Genomic DNA, 16241 nt, shown 5'->3' with positions numbered 1-16241 from the left:
TCTTGTTCCTGGTGAACCTGCACCTCTGAATCTGAAGTTTCTTTTTAAGACTTTGTTGTGCTAGCAAAACCTAATGAAGATTTTCATGAAACACCCTGTTGTAGCCTTAAGGCGAGGCTTTCTGCTGAAGTCACCAGGGCCACACCAGTAGGAAACCAGAGGGAAAAGAGACTCAGGTTATGTGCGCTTGGGCAGATCTGGGGTGTGGTGACCACAAGTGTTCCTCCTCTACTAACTCCCATAGCTATCTGCTGGGGCCTCAGTTAGCAAGCCTACTTCCAAACAGGCATTGTTCAATACTTAAGCTTATGACAATGTTTAGGCTTTTTTTTTGTCCCTCCAAATCCCTAGAATGCAGTTTAATGTTGGAAAAGGTGACATTGTTCCATATAACCTCTACCTGCTGTCTCTCTTGTTTGTCTGTCTGTGTTGCTGGGCTGATCAAAGCCTTGACAGCTTCACTGGAAGCATCACCTGTGAGAGTGTCTGAAGTTCTGGTTAATCACAGGGGCTTACCTTCCAGGGGAATGGCAGTAAAGAGAGCCGATAGAAACCGGAGAGCCAGAGCTAACCATTAGGAGGTTCTGCAAATCTTCTGCTGAATACAAGGATGAAGGAGGGTGGGGAGATGTTGTTCAAAAATCATGCAAGACTCTTAGGAAAGAAGCCTGATTCAGCAAAACACAGATTCCTCTGCCTCTACGTTTAAGGCTGTCTCGTCTTAACAAAGTGGCTAAGCAGGCCCATAATTTTACTTATGACAAATACCCCCATCTTCATTTAGATGACTCATGCCCATGCAGTTGCTTATATACTTTGCAGGTTGTGAGCCACCTCTTAGTAAAGTGATCTCATTACTGCATGCTCTTGTTTGAAATTCCCAAATTGTGAAGGTAGGTACTTTCAATAATGAACACTCTTGGGGCTGTGTTACATGAGATCTTTTGCCTTTTAAATGCAGATGACAGGTTACTAAAAATGTTTCTCTCCATGGAGCATTTTTTGCAGTGCTGCATATGCCAAACTTTCCTTTGTGACTGTAAAATATTTTATCTGGTTTAGGTTTATTATCTGACCCAAGAAGAAACAGAAATGCCTTCAGATTTGGTTATTACATTTCATTGAACAATCTTGTGAACACATTGAACAGATTGACAGTTATATTCAAACATAATTAGGTATGGCGAACTGACTTTGAAAGTTTACTTTTGTAAAGATGTATTTACTAGCATTCAGTTCCTTTCATACCAAGTATAACATTGACTTCTGCACTCTCACACAATTCTTATTCAGAATTTCAGTGGAATTTCATTGTTGCTGTTAAGTTGTAGCTGCATTTTGTTCAAATCTGTTTTACTCAAAATTCTTCAAAACTCTTTGACTCCATTCTGGATCTGCATTTTTCTGCATAAGCCTAACAGTTGAAATTTCTTTGGGTTCTTCAGTTGCAGAATTGGCACTGATGTTACAGAATGAACACACTTTATTCCTGTTCAGATTGAAGTCTGCAAAGTCAATGTGTTTCTTTAGTGACAGGAGTTGTATGTGTGTTATTCTTTGGTATGAGAGGATAGGGCACATAGCTGCAGCCTGTCACTTTTGAGTCATCACTCACTTTACTCAAATGTTCTTAATGAGGCAGGGTAGTTCACTTTGGTGGGTGATACAGGAGGGATCCTGTATAAATTGGCAAGCATAAACAGGGTATGAAAACTTAGTCATATTCCTTAAGCATTAGTCACAGAGAACACAGTTATTTATCTGCTTTACCTAATCCTTCTGAATTGAAAAAGGAACTTAATTCATTGCATCTGAACGCCATGTAATTGACCTCTGCCCTTACCCGATATTCCAGGGAAATCATTCCTGCTCCTACAGCGGTGCAGCCGAGACTTGTCTTAAAGACCTGCTTCTTAAACTTCGTTTCCTTGTTCCCTCCCCAGGACGAGAAATTCGCCGGGATGGCCATGCAGCAACTGGGAAATAACTACAAAACACATCTCTGAAAAAGAGGACGAGGAAGTGAAATCAGAGGGCTCCACCGCCCTCCGGGAAAGGGAAAAAATACGTACAAATCCCTGAGCAGATGGTGAGTATAAACACACCGGAGCGGAGCTGAATTTCTCCCGGTGGGGAACTCGGACTTTCTCCTCTACGCTGCTCGCCTCTCGGCCGAGGAAGCCGGGGGGAAGCTCTCTGCCCGGGGACACACGGACAGACACATGGACAGACAGGGGACGGGCACACACAGCCGGCCCACCCGCACAGACGGGGACACGCTCATCATCCCTCGCACACGCAGAGACCGCGGCGGCCCCGCTCCGCGCCGCGGGGACCCGCGCCCCGCACCGGCACACGCGCGGAAGCGCCGCCCCGGACCGCCCCCGCATCCCTCCCTCCTCTCCTCCCGCCCTCCCTGCTCCCCGCCCGCCGCGCACATACACACACACGCACACACACTGGCCGCAACATGACGGCTAGGCGGACAGACTGACAGACCGGGGCACCGCCGCTCCGCACGGGATTATTCTCCCCGCGCCGGGGCGACGCAGCGAACCGGCGACCCAGCGGGGCGGGGGCGGTGCCGCGCCGCGCTGCCAGGAGGGGTCCCAGCCCCCGGCGGCAAAGGGCGAGCGCCTCGGGCGCTGGAGGAGCCCGGCCAGGTAACGCGTCCCTCCCGGGCGGTATCGCCGGGCAGAGCCGGGCCAGGCCGCGGCGCGCCGCCGCTTCCCCGGCGTGCGGGTGCCCCGGGGCGGCGGGGCCGCTTCGCCCCGCTCGGCAGGTGCCGAGGTGATGCGGCGGCTGTCGCCCCGGGGCGCGGGCGACCCCCCCCCGCCTTGGCCTCGCCTTCCCGGCCGGCGGGGCGGCGGCCGCCGGGCGCCCTGCGCCGACCCGCGGCGCTGCTGCGGCGGTGGGGGCGGCGGAGGATCGGGGCTGCCGGTGCCGCAGCTCCGCGCTGATCCCCGGCAGCCGCGCTCCGGTAGCGCCGGGGATTTGCGAGGGCGGGCGGGCGGCAAGGGGACAGTGGCACTGGCGTCTTTGTGGCGGGGCGGCCGGGGCTCGGCGCCCGCAGGTGTCACCCGGGGGCCGGCCCATCCCGGGGCAGAGGCAGCGCCGGCGGGGCCGCGGTGCTGCCGCGGTGGCCTGGGGGCGTCGCGGGGCCCGTCGGGCCCGGCCTGCGGGGGGCAAGGCGGGGGCAGCCGGGGCCGGGCGGCTGCACCTCGCCGGCGGTCGCTCCGGCCTCGCTGCTGCCGGTGGCGGAGAAGAAATCACATCCTTTTTTTGTTTATTTTTGGCGTTTCTTGTTTCCGTCTTTTCCCCCTTTCCCTCCCCCTGTGTGTGTTAGGCGATCTGCAGTTAACCTGTGAAAACGAGAAGAAGTGGTTTCAGAAATGTGAATGGGTAGGGCCGGGCCACTGGCGGTCATGTGTGACCTTTGCCGTGGATTTGGAGGCAAGAGCTGGAGGATGCTGCATGTGCTTTCCAAAATCGCATGGCAAGCTTAAAAAGTGGAGCAGATGGTGATGGTAGTGCTTGTTATGGAAGAGGTTCACGGAAATCCTGTATTTCCTCTAGACAGTTTTTGTGTTTTTTCTCCTTGTTAAAGAGGTTATCTTTGACTTTTGGCAAGGAAAAGAATGTTGCTGCAAGTTGTCTTGCAAAGGAACGGGGTTATTTTGCCTTTCTACAGAGAAGGGACCCCCCCTCTCTGTCACAGTTTTATGTGTCTGGATCTGTTTCTCCTTTGGGATTGACAGCACTAAGTGTCTTGGCATAGACAGAAGCTGCAGTATGCTTTATTTTCTTATTGCACACCTTTATAGTTGAATGTAACTAGAAAGGAGACTTGGAATATTCTCTTATCCCTCTCTATGCCAGATGTGTTTTTCTATCTAGTATATATTGTACTTGAAGCGTTAAAATCCCAGGGGGGCACGGAGGTGGGGATGTGAGGTGAGGTCTGCTAGTTACTTCAAACAATTCTCCCTGCTTGTACTTAAGAAGGAGAGAAAGGAACATGTTGTAAAAACAGGTGAGGAATATATAAAAGTGAAATATTAATGAACTGAAAAAGCTCAGATAGCAGAGACATTGTGCCTAATCATTCAGGACGGTTCATATCCTCTTTACAACTCTTCGTTGTATGTGTGCCTGTACTACAAATGCAATTGGTATAAAGGATGGTAATGTTTGTATTTAGCTGGAAGTAGTAGTACATTTTAAGGTTTTTTTGTGTTAGTGACCATCTCTGGAGTAGCTTCTTTTAGCTGTGATTTTTGAGGCTGCTGTAAGAAAGGGAATTATTACAGAAACAGTAAAAAATATTTCAAGAATGTTTTCTTGGAAATGTAAATGGGAAGGGCTGACTCAGATCTGGAATAACCCAGAGGAATAACTAGTCTTGGAAAGTCCTCTTAGATACATCATGATGATAACTGGGGTATTATTAATCTCTTGCATCCCAGAGAGCAACATCCCATAAATAGGCAGCACTGTCTCAGGAGAAGGCAGTAACATGCAGCTGTCCAGGATCTGCTGAATGTGAGACATAGAAACAAGGGGTATTTTCTCCAAACAGAGGTTCCTTTACGTCTTTGAGTCTGGAGTGCAGTGGTCCCTGTAGTTTGATTAACCTCCCCAGTTTGGCGTGGAAGGAGATTAAGTGAAGCAGCTTTCTGCCACAGTTTGGTGAGGGAATTTAGTTCAGTGGGAAAGTTGTCTGTCAGCCCACAGGGTGAGGTCCTGTAATCCCTGGCAGGACTTTTTGGAGTAGCTGGTGGCTTGAGTAAGGCCTGCCTTCTGGAGAGCTCAGTGCAGGCCTGAGTAGGGCAACAGATAATGGAGAGCTGTACCAGAAGAATAACCTGGAATAGGGCATATTCTACGTCTGCCTTATATGAGTTAGTGTTTGGTTTTTAAATACATTAGTCACAGAAGATGCTGAAAAAGTATCTTGTAGTCTCAGGTCTGTGTATGTGGTTGTGTGAGACCACGATCTCTTGTGCTGCGTAAGCTGTGTGTGGCTGGATTTCTCCTTTTTGATTAAAACCTAATGTCGCATGGAGCCTTTGAAGTTGACATTGAAGAAATTAGATTTGGCAGTGTTTTGGGGCTTTTCTTGCTAGAGTGTTTCATAAACCAAAAGAGAGATGTAGAGAAGTCGCTCCATTGGGAGAAATTCCCACTCTTCCATGAAAGTTCATTGAAGAAACTATGGCTTTGTTGGATTAGCCTACATATTTGGTTGATACTAGTAAAGCATGACATGAAATAACATAACATTCATGTGTCAGTGAATGTATCAATGGAAAAGAAACCTTATAAACACGTAGTCAAATTAAATAGCTACCAGCTTGTTATGGTGAGGAACAGAACTATATTTTCTATCTTGTTACTCTAAGATTCAGTGCCTCAGGTCTTCCCCTTGAGAATAGTTTTGCTGCAGTTGGAGGGGCTCATCACCAGGTGGGAGGGAGGGAAACAAAAGGAAATACACAAATAATGGCTAGTAGGGGCTGGGTTTGTTTCCTGAGAAATGACTGCAGTTTCATCGGGTTTTGCTGTCAGTATTGCATTTATTTGGCAGTTTTCTGCAGTGACAGTAAACTGGGTTACCTTGATAAAGTAAATATGCTTTTGTATTAGATTTTAGCTATTGAGTGTACTGGACTTCAGCTGTTGAGTGTACTGGCTGTATGAGATGGCATGTAAAATACAGAACTTGCAGGCACCTAAAATGTGGATGGTCATTTGTACTGTAAGATTTAATGTGTATTCTCTGCTTCAGCAAGGGCTTGTAACTTTGAGAGTATGGGAGATGCAGCTGTATATTCTATAGGCATCAGTATTAAACCTCTATAGCTGTTTGCTAGTTAAATATGTGGTTACTTGTACTTACTGCTTCTTGACTTGTTTTCACTGCACTACATTGTGGAGTATGTTGCTTAGATAATACAAACTCCATGACTGAGGGGCTGTAGTATCATTTCTCTATTGTACAGCAGTGAAATAATAGTAATAATACTTTCTATGAAGTCTACTGCCTTTGCCTGAAATGTGACTGTCCTGTAGAGGGAAAAGAAGATACAGGCAGGCAATAAGTCAAAGCAATGAAGTCCTGGATGTGAAAAAAGCAAGACTCTTATTAAATATGCGCTGTAGTCTTGTTGCGTGTGTTTTGTAATTCTGCACAAAAGATAAAACACACGGTTGAGAGGGATTACCAGATCTGAGTGATGATGGTTTTGTATCCAAACATTGTGTGTTGCCTATAGATGGTGCTATGTTTTTGCCCTGATTATTGCTATGAAGGCCCACGTGAATGTTGAGGTATGGACATGTAGTTCTTTTCCTTATACATGGGAAATTGAAGCAGTGGTGTGTGGAAGTCACACAGCTGATTTGTGATAAAGACAGTTGAATTGAAATATGCATCCCAAGTCCCACAGTCTTATCTTAATGGATTAACTGTGTTCATATAGTTTGTTTGATAACTTGGCATAGATGTGGAAACTTCCTACCGATCCAATTACAGGATTGTGTGTAAAGTTATGCAGCATTTTCTCAATAAAGACTATTCTAAATTACTATCAGATGATTTTTTTCAGTCTAGGCAAAAAAGCTTTTCCTGGATTTCATTTTGTTAAGTTTGAGAGAAAGCAGTTTTGCAGTTGTAGAATGTAATGATGCTTTTACATTATTTAAGGAAATACCACTTAATTTTTTATAATGGTCTAGCATATCAGGAATTTGAGATCCAGCTCAGTCAGTGATGCTTCTGAGGAACACAGCTGTTTTCCAGTGTGAAGAACCAGTTGTGACAGACTAGTATGAAGCTTTTAAAAACACTCTTTTATAAATTTTGGTAGTGCAAATCATTGTTTCTGAAAGTACATTGCTTTGTTCTAGTGCATATCCAGCTCTGACTGTTTTTGCTTATTTCATGCTTGTTTTTGGGTCCCTTTACTGATCCTTGTTTGATGTGCCATCTTTATGGGATCTCTTAAAACCTTTTAATAGGAAAATAACAGCTCTAAGTGATCTAGTGATTTTGTATAGCACAGTGGGATTTAGATTTGGGTGAGAGTACAGAAGTATTCAACAGGTTTCTCATCTGTGTGTTGCCTGTGACATTGTCCAAATCTTGTCATTTACCTAAGAAACAATGTAATCTGTTCAGATGTCGCCTCTCAGTGATGTTAACCTGTCACTGTCTGCCATGCCAGCCACAGCTCACACTGAGAGAAAGATGGAGTCTCCCAGTACAGCCAGAATGTTGTCAGAGGGGTGTGTTGTGCTCAGGTGGCAGTGCCAGTCTCTGCCCACTCTGCCAGTATACAAATACACCAGCAGTTTTTGCTTTGTATTTTGTCCTGTGTGCTAGGCAGTAATTTCAAATTCTGTAGTGTCTTTTAGCTTTAATTTAATGCAGTGCCAGTTTGTGGGATTATATTTCAGAACTACCTTGGCTCATTTGTTTATTAATTTAAAGTGTTTTGTCTTCATTTTTTTACTATATGACTGGTGAGGAGAGAGGAGCAAAGTTTTGCCATCTATTCTTGAGGAAGTTTTGGCCAGTGGCAGAACTGCTACTGATTTGAATAGGAGCCTTGGTAATTGTTTTGACAGGTTTTATGACTTTAAAATATGCTGGCTAGATTCTTGATGACCAACTGAACATCATGTGGCACAAAGGCAGTGGAAATAGAGTCTTGCCAAAAATAGATTGCCTTTCATTTTTTTTCATTACTTGTCACCATACTTATTACTTCATTCTGGGCAAGAATATTTATTTTGTTGTTAACACAGAAGCTTTAAATAAGAATATAGTGAATATATTGAAAGGATGAAAATGCTAACAAGCTAAGTTCATTTGGAGTATTCAGAAATATTAATAAACTGCCTTGGAAAGGAAATTCTCCAATAATATATTCATGTTTTTTTTCTCTTGATTTTGCTGAAGGAGGTGAGTGGCAGAAAGTGGCAATAGGAAAAATGATGTGGCTTTCTCCACATTTATTTCAAGTAAAGCGATGCTGCAAGATGATGTACATTCTTTCACATTCATTGAGACCTCAGATACCTTGAGTGCAGATCATGCCTTCAGCTGTGAGTGTAAGGTATCAATTAAAGTGACATGTTAAGCTTTTAATATCTCTTGATACTTAAACCAAGTATGTTTTAAGTTGGGCCACACAGCATCTGCAGGAAATGGGGTGTCCAAGTTGATATCATGTAGCATATTTTAGTTGCAATTTGCATGTAGAAGCAGAAACATTGTGGTATAATAGAATCATAGGCTCATTAAGGTTGCAAATCCAACCTTTTATTGACTACCACTATGTCCACTAAACCTTATCACAAAGTGCCATCTCTCTTGTTTTAATTCTTCCGGGGACTGTGACTCCACCACTTTCCCAGGCAGACTGTTCCAGTGCTTAACCACTTTTCCAGTGAAGAAGTTTTCCCTTATATCTAGTCTGAACTTCCCTTGGTGCAACTTCAGGCTGTCTCCCTTTGTGCTGTTGCCAGTTGCCTGGGAGAAGAGGCTGACCCACAGCCTTGGGGTGCCTCAGCCACAGCCTCCTTTCAGGTAGTTGTGGAGAGTGATGAGGTCTCTCTTGAGATTCATCTTCGTCAGCCAAAAAACCCCAGCATCCTCAGCTTCTCCTCACAGGGTTTGTGTTCCAGACCCTTTACTTGTTGCAAAACTACTTGGCTGTTTGTAAAACAACCCACCCAGCATGTGAAGGCACACATGCATGTCTTCCAGAGGCAGCCTTTGAAGGCATTCCAGTTGATTTCTTCTGTTAGAGGTTAATAAGCTGTCAGGGATTCTGGGCTGGGAGAGCCTCGTAGGTATCTCCTATCTGGTTTTGCTGTTTCCCAGTGTAAGAGTAGATGTGGTATAAGGAAGGTGATAGCAGGCTCTGCCATCTCTATGAATAGCAAAATAGAGTGGTTTTGTTTTATGTGAATTTAAATTTTGAATTACGTGAATATGTAGTGTCTTGTAGCTGCAGTTAGTACTGAGGTTATATTGTGAGTAGGAGACTCAAGCATCCTAATTTTTTACGGTTTTGAACGCATTTTTTCAATGTAGTGGCTGTGAGCTCAGAGAGAAATGTTTGCCCCATAGCCCAGTGGCAAAACTGCTACTGGTTTTAATGAAGCCTTGATTATATCCTTAAATAATATTTTAGTGTCTTGATTATACCCTTAAATAATATTTTAATATGTCGGTTTGCTTTGTGCAACATTTCTTTTTTTTTCAGGGACTGATTTTCAAAAGTTACTGAGCTTTTACTGTTTTGATGGTTTTTGTTACATTATTAAATTCTTCATACTCCTAAAAAGTAGGTTATAAGAATGTTTCTTACAATAAGTAAGTCCAAAAGAGTAGGAATTTTAGAATGTTAAGACTGCAAATACAGTTGATATGAATGAGTTCTGTGTGTCTGAAAAGAAACTCCTTTGTATGTGTAGGTACCTATTCTATACTAATGGTGATTATGCAAGGGCACAACACAAGGCATTTAGAGATTTTATGAACTCTAGCTGGAGCAGAGATTCAAAAGACCAGGGTAGTTAAAATGATTACCTAGATTTAAACTTTTCAGAAATAGATGAATAATGGGAAAGTAGAAGGAAAAATACAAGATTTGGGAAAACTGTTTCAAAATAATATTGAGTGGAGAGTTGTGGAAAACATGCATACAGAGTAGAAGAGGAGGAAATAAAAGAAATATAAAGAAATTAGTCTGTCAGGTGGTAAGAGCTGACACCACAAATGCCTTCTTTTTATCTGCTAATCTTTATTTTATGGCTAGCAAACTCTGGGGCATTTGCTGAGACAGGGAAGAAAAAGACACAGGAGAGGTGGTAGGGAATGAAGGGAAAATCAGCGGTTCTGTTCTCCCAGATCTCTGCCTTTGTACTACCACAACAAGGCTGTTAGTAGAAATTTAGGGATTTAGTCACATGAGCCACAAGATAATCTCTATTCTCTTTAAACCCTCATCCCAACATCCTGATCTTGGTCAATTATGTGTTTGGTGTCTGTCTGTGGCAGCATCTCAGCAGATTTCACACCAGTCTTTACTACTTGCTCATGGCCCTTAATAAGAGAGTAATGTACAATTGTCTGTTAATGATAGGTTTTGTTACAGATTAATCTTTTAACAGGCAGAAATCAGAACCAGAAGCTACAAGGCTGTTTTACACTGTCAGATCTGCAGCTCTGCAACACCTGTGTCTATTTTTAGTCGTTAGTTTTGCTAGTTAGTTCTTTTCATTGAGTATTCGGCATGAGCTAAGAACATGCAAATAGCCACCTCGGGTGGCTTAGCTAAGGGCCTAATAACTTATGCATCTGATTCCTCTTTGTCAAGAGACGCAGATCATTTTTACCTGTAATAGTTTCAATTTAAGAGTGCTAGCAGGTGAAGAAGACTGGGATGTTAATATGACTTGAATGAAGTGTTTAGCTAACCCAGTCTGTGAGTTGCTTACAGGAATACGTAATATTCCGAGACACTGTGGGAATAAATTTTCTGGGGTAAATACTGCATACGCGTGTGTGTGTGTGTATATAAAAGACAAATGTTTTCAGTGGAAGAAGGTAAGCAATGGTGGTTTTGGTTGAAAGCTACATGGTTTTAATGTGAAATAGTGAATGGTTCAAAAAAAAAAAAAAAAGGGGTTTCTTTCCTTTTCTTGCTTTAGTGGCAGTAACATTGAAACAGAAATATGCTCTCAGATCTCCAAGCAGTTAATAATTGGGGGTGGGAGCAGGCAGAAAATAACAAAAGCAAAAAAAAAATACTACTTTTCCTGGTTTAAAAGAATTTATTTTGTTGTGGGCAAGATGCTTCTGAAAGCTATATATTGCAATGCACATACCATTTGTAGCCTTGGTTTGAGAGGGCCTTAGGATGATACTGTTTATTGAAGAAGGTGAGCAAGAAGTTACTGGTGGAAAAGGGTGTGAGAATTTTAGGTTTTTGTCTACTTTCTCATGCTTTCATTTGAATTTTACTGGGATCTTGCATTGTAGATGTTTTCATTGTGATTCTGTATGCTTTGAAAATGGTTAAGGGGGGAAAATGTATCTATAAAGAAGCAATTCTACTCGCATTAACGATTCTTATAGTTTGCATAGGACAATGCATGTGACTTCCAAAATGCTGAAGTTGAACACCACAGAAGCCATAAAACACTTACACAGCACTGTATCTTCTGCAGCATTTTCTAAATATAGACTAAATCCTTGTCATGAAGAGTTTGTATAGTTAAAACAAAACAAGACTTGACGTGACACAGAACAGCTTGAGAGGCATGAGAGCTGTAGGTGAGGAACTGTGAGAAATTGAACAACTGTTTCAAGTGAAGGATCGAGAGGATGGTGAAGATGCCCACCCCCTTCAGTTGGAAAAAAAGAAAGGTAGTTTGAACTCCTTTTGTTGCCTAGTTTTTTGTTAGTAGGTTTTTAGAAACCACTATTTCTTTCTAATTTAAACAGTGAAAATAGTAACTATATGAAATCTGTAGAGGTTTTTTTTTTTAGTAATAAATAAGAAAGGAATTTAAAGCTGTTCTCAAATGCACATTTGTGGATCTAGATCCTCAGCTAGTGTTATAGCACTGCTACCTTCAATGGAGCCCAACACACCTATTGCTTGTAGCTCCTGTTTCTTAGGCTGAGCAGTGGCTGCTGATGGCTGAATGAAAGAAGGATGGAGTAGGCAGAAAATGCAATAGCTTTTGATCTACAGTGCCTCTAGCACCCCTCCCTTGGGATGTTGTTTGTTCTTCTCTTGAAACTGGTTTACTCTCCTAGAAGTTAAAAATGAACCTTGCAAACATTTGGTAAATTATGCTGCTTGGACAAAAAATGAAAACACATTACAGGTAAGTTACAACTTACCCTGATTTTCTATGGAAACAATACTTGCTTATCCTACCGTCCAAGATCCTACTGTACAAGCTGCACTAGAAGTTTTTGAACTTCTTGATTGCTTTCAGAGATATTTGACAAAAGAATGGAAGCCTTAAAAATTAGTTAAAGTTTTATTAAGTTTTGAGAAATTGGAGGAGAGAGCAACACTCATGTAAATTCTCTGGCTGAGAGAAAGGCTGTACGGTGACCTCATTTTATGATCAGTATCAAAGAGTCCACCTAGGAGAGGAGTCTTGTACGTGTCCTAGCTGCTCAGAGCTTCTTAGACATTGAAATGAACCAACCACGACGTGCAAATCTGTAGGTAACTAGGCCTTGTTAGATCTGGCATTCATAATGGTATATGAGGAAAAAAAACCTGAGTGCTTTTCTTAAGTTGTTGTTTGTTTGGGGCTTGGGGTTTTCTTTTTTTAATGGTCTCTTCCTCCCTCCCCCTAGGTTATTTTTATATCAGCTTTTTTTGAAAGCGTGGGGTGGAGCACTCCTTCAGGGTGTTGGACTGACCCTGCCTGATGAGAATTGATTTGTTTAAGCCCTTATGCTGTATCCATTTACAACACCTGAAGATTTGCTTCTCTTTTGTGTTTGTTACTTACGTACCTGAAGTCCTCAAGGAAGCATGTTGCAGGCTTGAACCTTTTATTTAACTCAGCTTTTGACTAGGAAGATAGCAGGTATTGTGTTTTTTTAATTGGTCTGGTCACATTGACACTGAGCACATCTATCAGCAGCAGCAAAGAAGGCCAGACTTCTTTTTGTTCCACGGTGTCAGAAAAGAATGGAAAGCCCAAACAAACCCTGCTGTGAAGAAAGTGCAGATGAATTGGTTTTGCTTTGAACTAACCTGAGTCCTTGGAAGAATAGAAGCTGTGCCTACTTAGTGAGGTGTGTATTGGCTGGCTGGCCATAGTAATAACTGAGGGAAAGATCTGAGCTACAGATATTCCGCTGAAGATGGGAAACTAGTAATTTATGCTCTGTTGCCATTCAGCTTCTCTCTGGTACTTCTGGTTTAAGAAGGTGTGTTAAAAATAGAGAAGTAGGAGAAAAATTCAGAGGCATCTGTTTTTCTGTGCAATAGCAAAACACTTAGTAATTAGTAGTGAATGCAAAATCCAAATGTTTGTATTCAAATAGAGTGCATAACTACCAAAGCATTTTAAGTGGTTTGTTGCTCTCGTAGAAAATGAGCTTAGAAATAAAGCAAGGGAGTCTCTGTGTCAAGTGAAACTTAATGGAACGTTATGTTTCAGTACTTCAGTCTTTATGCTAAGATTTGGAAAGCTTATTACTTTTCTCCACTGTACCTGAGCACAAATTATGGTGAAGAACATAGAGAAAAAATGTTGAATAGAGTGGCTATGAAAAATAACGATGTTGTGTAAGTGTTTGGCACAGTAGCAACATCCAAACCCTCCTCATGTGTATGTTTATTTTGGAAAACAGTTTGGGCAGGGCAGTACTGTGATTATTCAAGTCATGTTTGGATATAAAATGAGCTTGGTTTGCTCTGTCAGGCAGTTGTCTCTGCGTTCCAGTGAAAAACATTTGCTGAGCTTGTGTGCAAAAAATGCACCTGTTTATTGGAATGACAATTTCAGCTGAGGTAAACTGGTATGCAGGGTACAGCAAAGTGACTCAAGGGTGAGCCATCCTTTTTTAAGCTGGGTTTCTTCCTTTGGCACTGTGACAGTTTTGCCTTTGCTCATGTTAGTTGTGCTTCAGTCAGTGCTGGTTGTACTTCAGCTGAGCTCTGGTTACTGTATGTGTGTGTTAGAAAGACCTTTTGTAATTTATCTATTATGAATGATGGTTATTGAGGAAAGTTATTTCATGGGCTACTTTATTATCTTGAATACAGCAGCTTGTAATACTTAGGGGTTTACCAGAGGGATTTAATGAATCTGTGACAATAGAAACAATTACAGGGGTGGTAGAAAGAATCCTTGAATGTATTATTTTTATTTCCCTGGAGTTAATCTTCACATATCAAAGTAAATTAACCAGAATATGCTCCGTGGATGTCTACTGGATTCCCAAGTCAAAAGCTATTATGAACAAAATGTGATTCTCTTTGTTCCCTGTCCTACAATCCTTTCTCAAAGTATGCTCCTAGTGAAGTCAATATAAGTGGACAGAGTAATATTCTGCATACATTCGTGGTATTAAGGGAAAGACACTGGGATATGTAGAGGGACTGAGATATGTACTGGGATATGCAGAGATAAAATTGTTTCAGGAGATATTTTTGCTTTTCTTCCTGAATCTTCGGCTCCTGCCACCCTCTCAGCCTCCATCCACCTGGCTGGTGTCACGCATCTTCATGCTCTTTGTTATCCCAAGCATTGGCAGTTCACGGCCTCTTGTGCGGGTTTCCATCCAGAGCTCAATCTGCATTTCAATCTGCAGCTTGCATGCTGAGCTACCTGCACTGGCTGTTTTCCTCAACACTACAATAGAGTTTTTGCATGCCTCACTTTGTCCATTAAATGCCCTGAGGGATTGCCAACGGAGTGGCATTTACTGAAGAGGTCAGGTTTGATGGAAACTGAAATCATAACCTGGCTGGAGATGAAACAGAATATATTTTGTGTTTATTTGCTTAGGAGTAGATACATGCAGAGATGAATGTCAGTGTAATCCTCAAACTGTTTACTATGTTGTGCTAATCTCTACAACTACATCTGATTACAAAAGAAAAAAAGGCCACTGGTAGGCTTTAAAAGTTTCTGCCATCTGTCCTGGTGCTTATCCTTCGCTCACCGTAAGGATGTATTGTGAGAGCCTCCCCGTGTATTGCAGCCTCTTAGGCTGCTTTTACCTTCTGTCTCTCTTTTGAACTCTGTTCAAATGGAGCAGCATGTGGATCTTCTGTTTTACCAGAACAATGGAGATCCTCATATCCTACGCTTCAGTTGCTTAACCTAGCAGCTTGGCATTTGGGACCTTCTTTTTATTGTGTAGCTCTTCACAACAGCTTGCAGTGGAGCTATCACAAGGAAGAGATCTTCTAGGTCTGTTCTAGCAGGAGGAATGGTGTGCTTTCCTGCTCCTTCATCCTTGGCATTTTAGCGCTCGTGGAATGGTTTCACCCTGCATACCCTTGTTAGCTGAGTGCATCTGCAGATCCCCACCACGTAAATGACTGTACCCTTTGGGTGTGCTCTGGGTCAGGCTCATCCTTTGTCCTCATCTGACACTCACTGTTTCTGTCTGTTGGGGAGATCTGCCTAGATTTGAAACCACAGAAGGAGGGGGATAGCCTATACTTCTAGCAGGACGGTGGCTTTCCTGCAGCTCCTGGGCTGCTTTCTGGTGTGCATGAGTTAGTGTAGTTGAAAGGAATATGATTACCTGTGATTGTGAGGAGGAACAGACTGATGTCTTTGGGAGAGCTGAGGAAGGTGCACAATTTACAGCAATGTTGTTCATGCTGAAGTACTTCATTCATCTAAATCACATTTTGTCCATGTACTAAGTAATAGTATGTTATTAAAGCTAGTAAAAACCACCATGGCTTTTGAGAAAATATTACCATTACTGAAAAGCTGGGTTAAGCTCTCCCTAAATCCAAAAGTAGTTCAGGCTGTTAATGGGTTTCAGGACTCTTCCCTAGAAAGCGCAGACCAGGCAAGTAATGGAGATCAAGAAAATAATATACAGATACCAAATCTGAGAGCTAATCCTTGTGTTTTTAAATATTCAATGAATAATTTAACAAAATATTTTAAATATTTAAAGTGTATTTAAAGCACTGTTTCAGCAATTCCTGCATCTTTGGAATTTTCTTTCTAATCTTCTTGGTTCATGATAGAGGTTTCAGGTATGCTGTTATTTCCACCCCTTAGGTTATAATGAAATGAAGTATTAGTTCAAGATATGAAATTGTGGATGTCACTGCTTGGGTACAGTTAGGCATAGATACTTAAAATGTTTTAATTTTATGGTGGAAATCCCTTATAATAAAGTCGTGGTTTTCAGAGGAAAGGCTGGACTTAATTGGAGTTATTCACACAACTTGATGGGAGGAAAGAGTGCTCTTAAAAAATACAATAATCAAGTTTTAAAGATTTTTTGCTTAAAAAATTCTTGCCTCTACAATGTATATATTCTCTTGATCAGTTGCAGTGTGAAAAATGGTATTGGTAAGGTTTTTTAATGCTTAGTATATATTGTCTTTGTTTATTGTTTGTCACTGGCTGTGGCAAATGAAAGTAGCTGCAGGCAGTATACAACAAATACATTTAACATGCTCTTCAAGCAGTGAGTATGTAAACTTGAA

At 42.2% G+C, this 16241-nt stretch overlaps 1 protein-coding gene across 7 annotated transcripts in view; it reads left to right on the top strand.

The window, feature by feature from the left end:
- Positions 1 to 2421: 2421 nt before the first annotated feature.
- The window catches only part of CCSER1 (coiled-coil serine rich protein 1), a 626451-nt gene continuing 612631 nt past the window's right edge, over positions 2422 to 16241 (top strand). For all 7 annotated transcript variants that reach the window (XM_048304321.1, XM_048304320.1, XM_048304322.1 and 4 more), the window contains exon 1: positions 2422 to 2663. The gene's annotated coding sequence lies outside the window, so the exon portion shown is untranslated. The remainder of the gene's footprint in view (positions 2664 to 16241) is intronic.

The sequence above is a fragment of the Corvus hawaiiensis genome, chromosome 5, assembly GCF_020740725.1.
Source record: "Corvus hawaiiensis isolate bCorHaw1 chromosome 5, bCorHaw1.pri.cur, whole genome shotgun sequence".
Lineage (NCBI taxonomy): Eukaryota > Metazoa > Chordata > Aves > Passeriformes > Corvidae > Corvus > Corvus hawaiiensis.
This window is presented reverse-complemented; position numbering and strand designations above follow the sequence as displayed.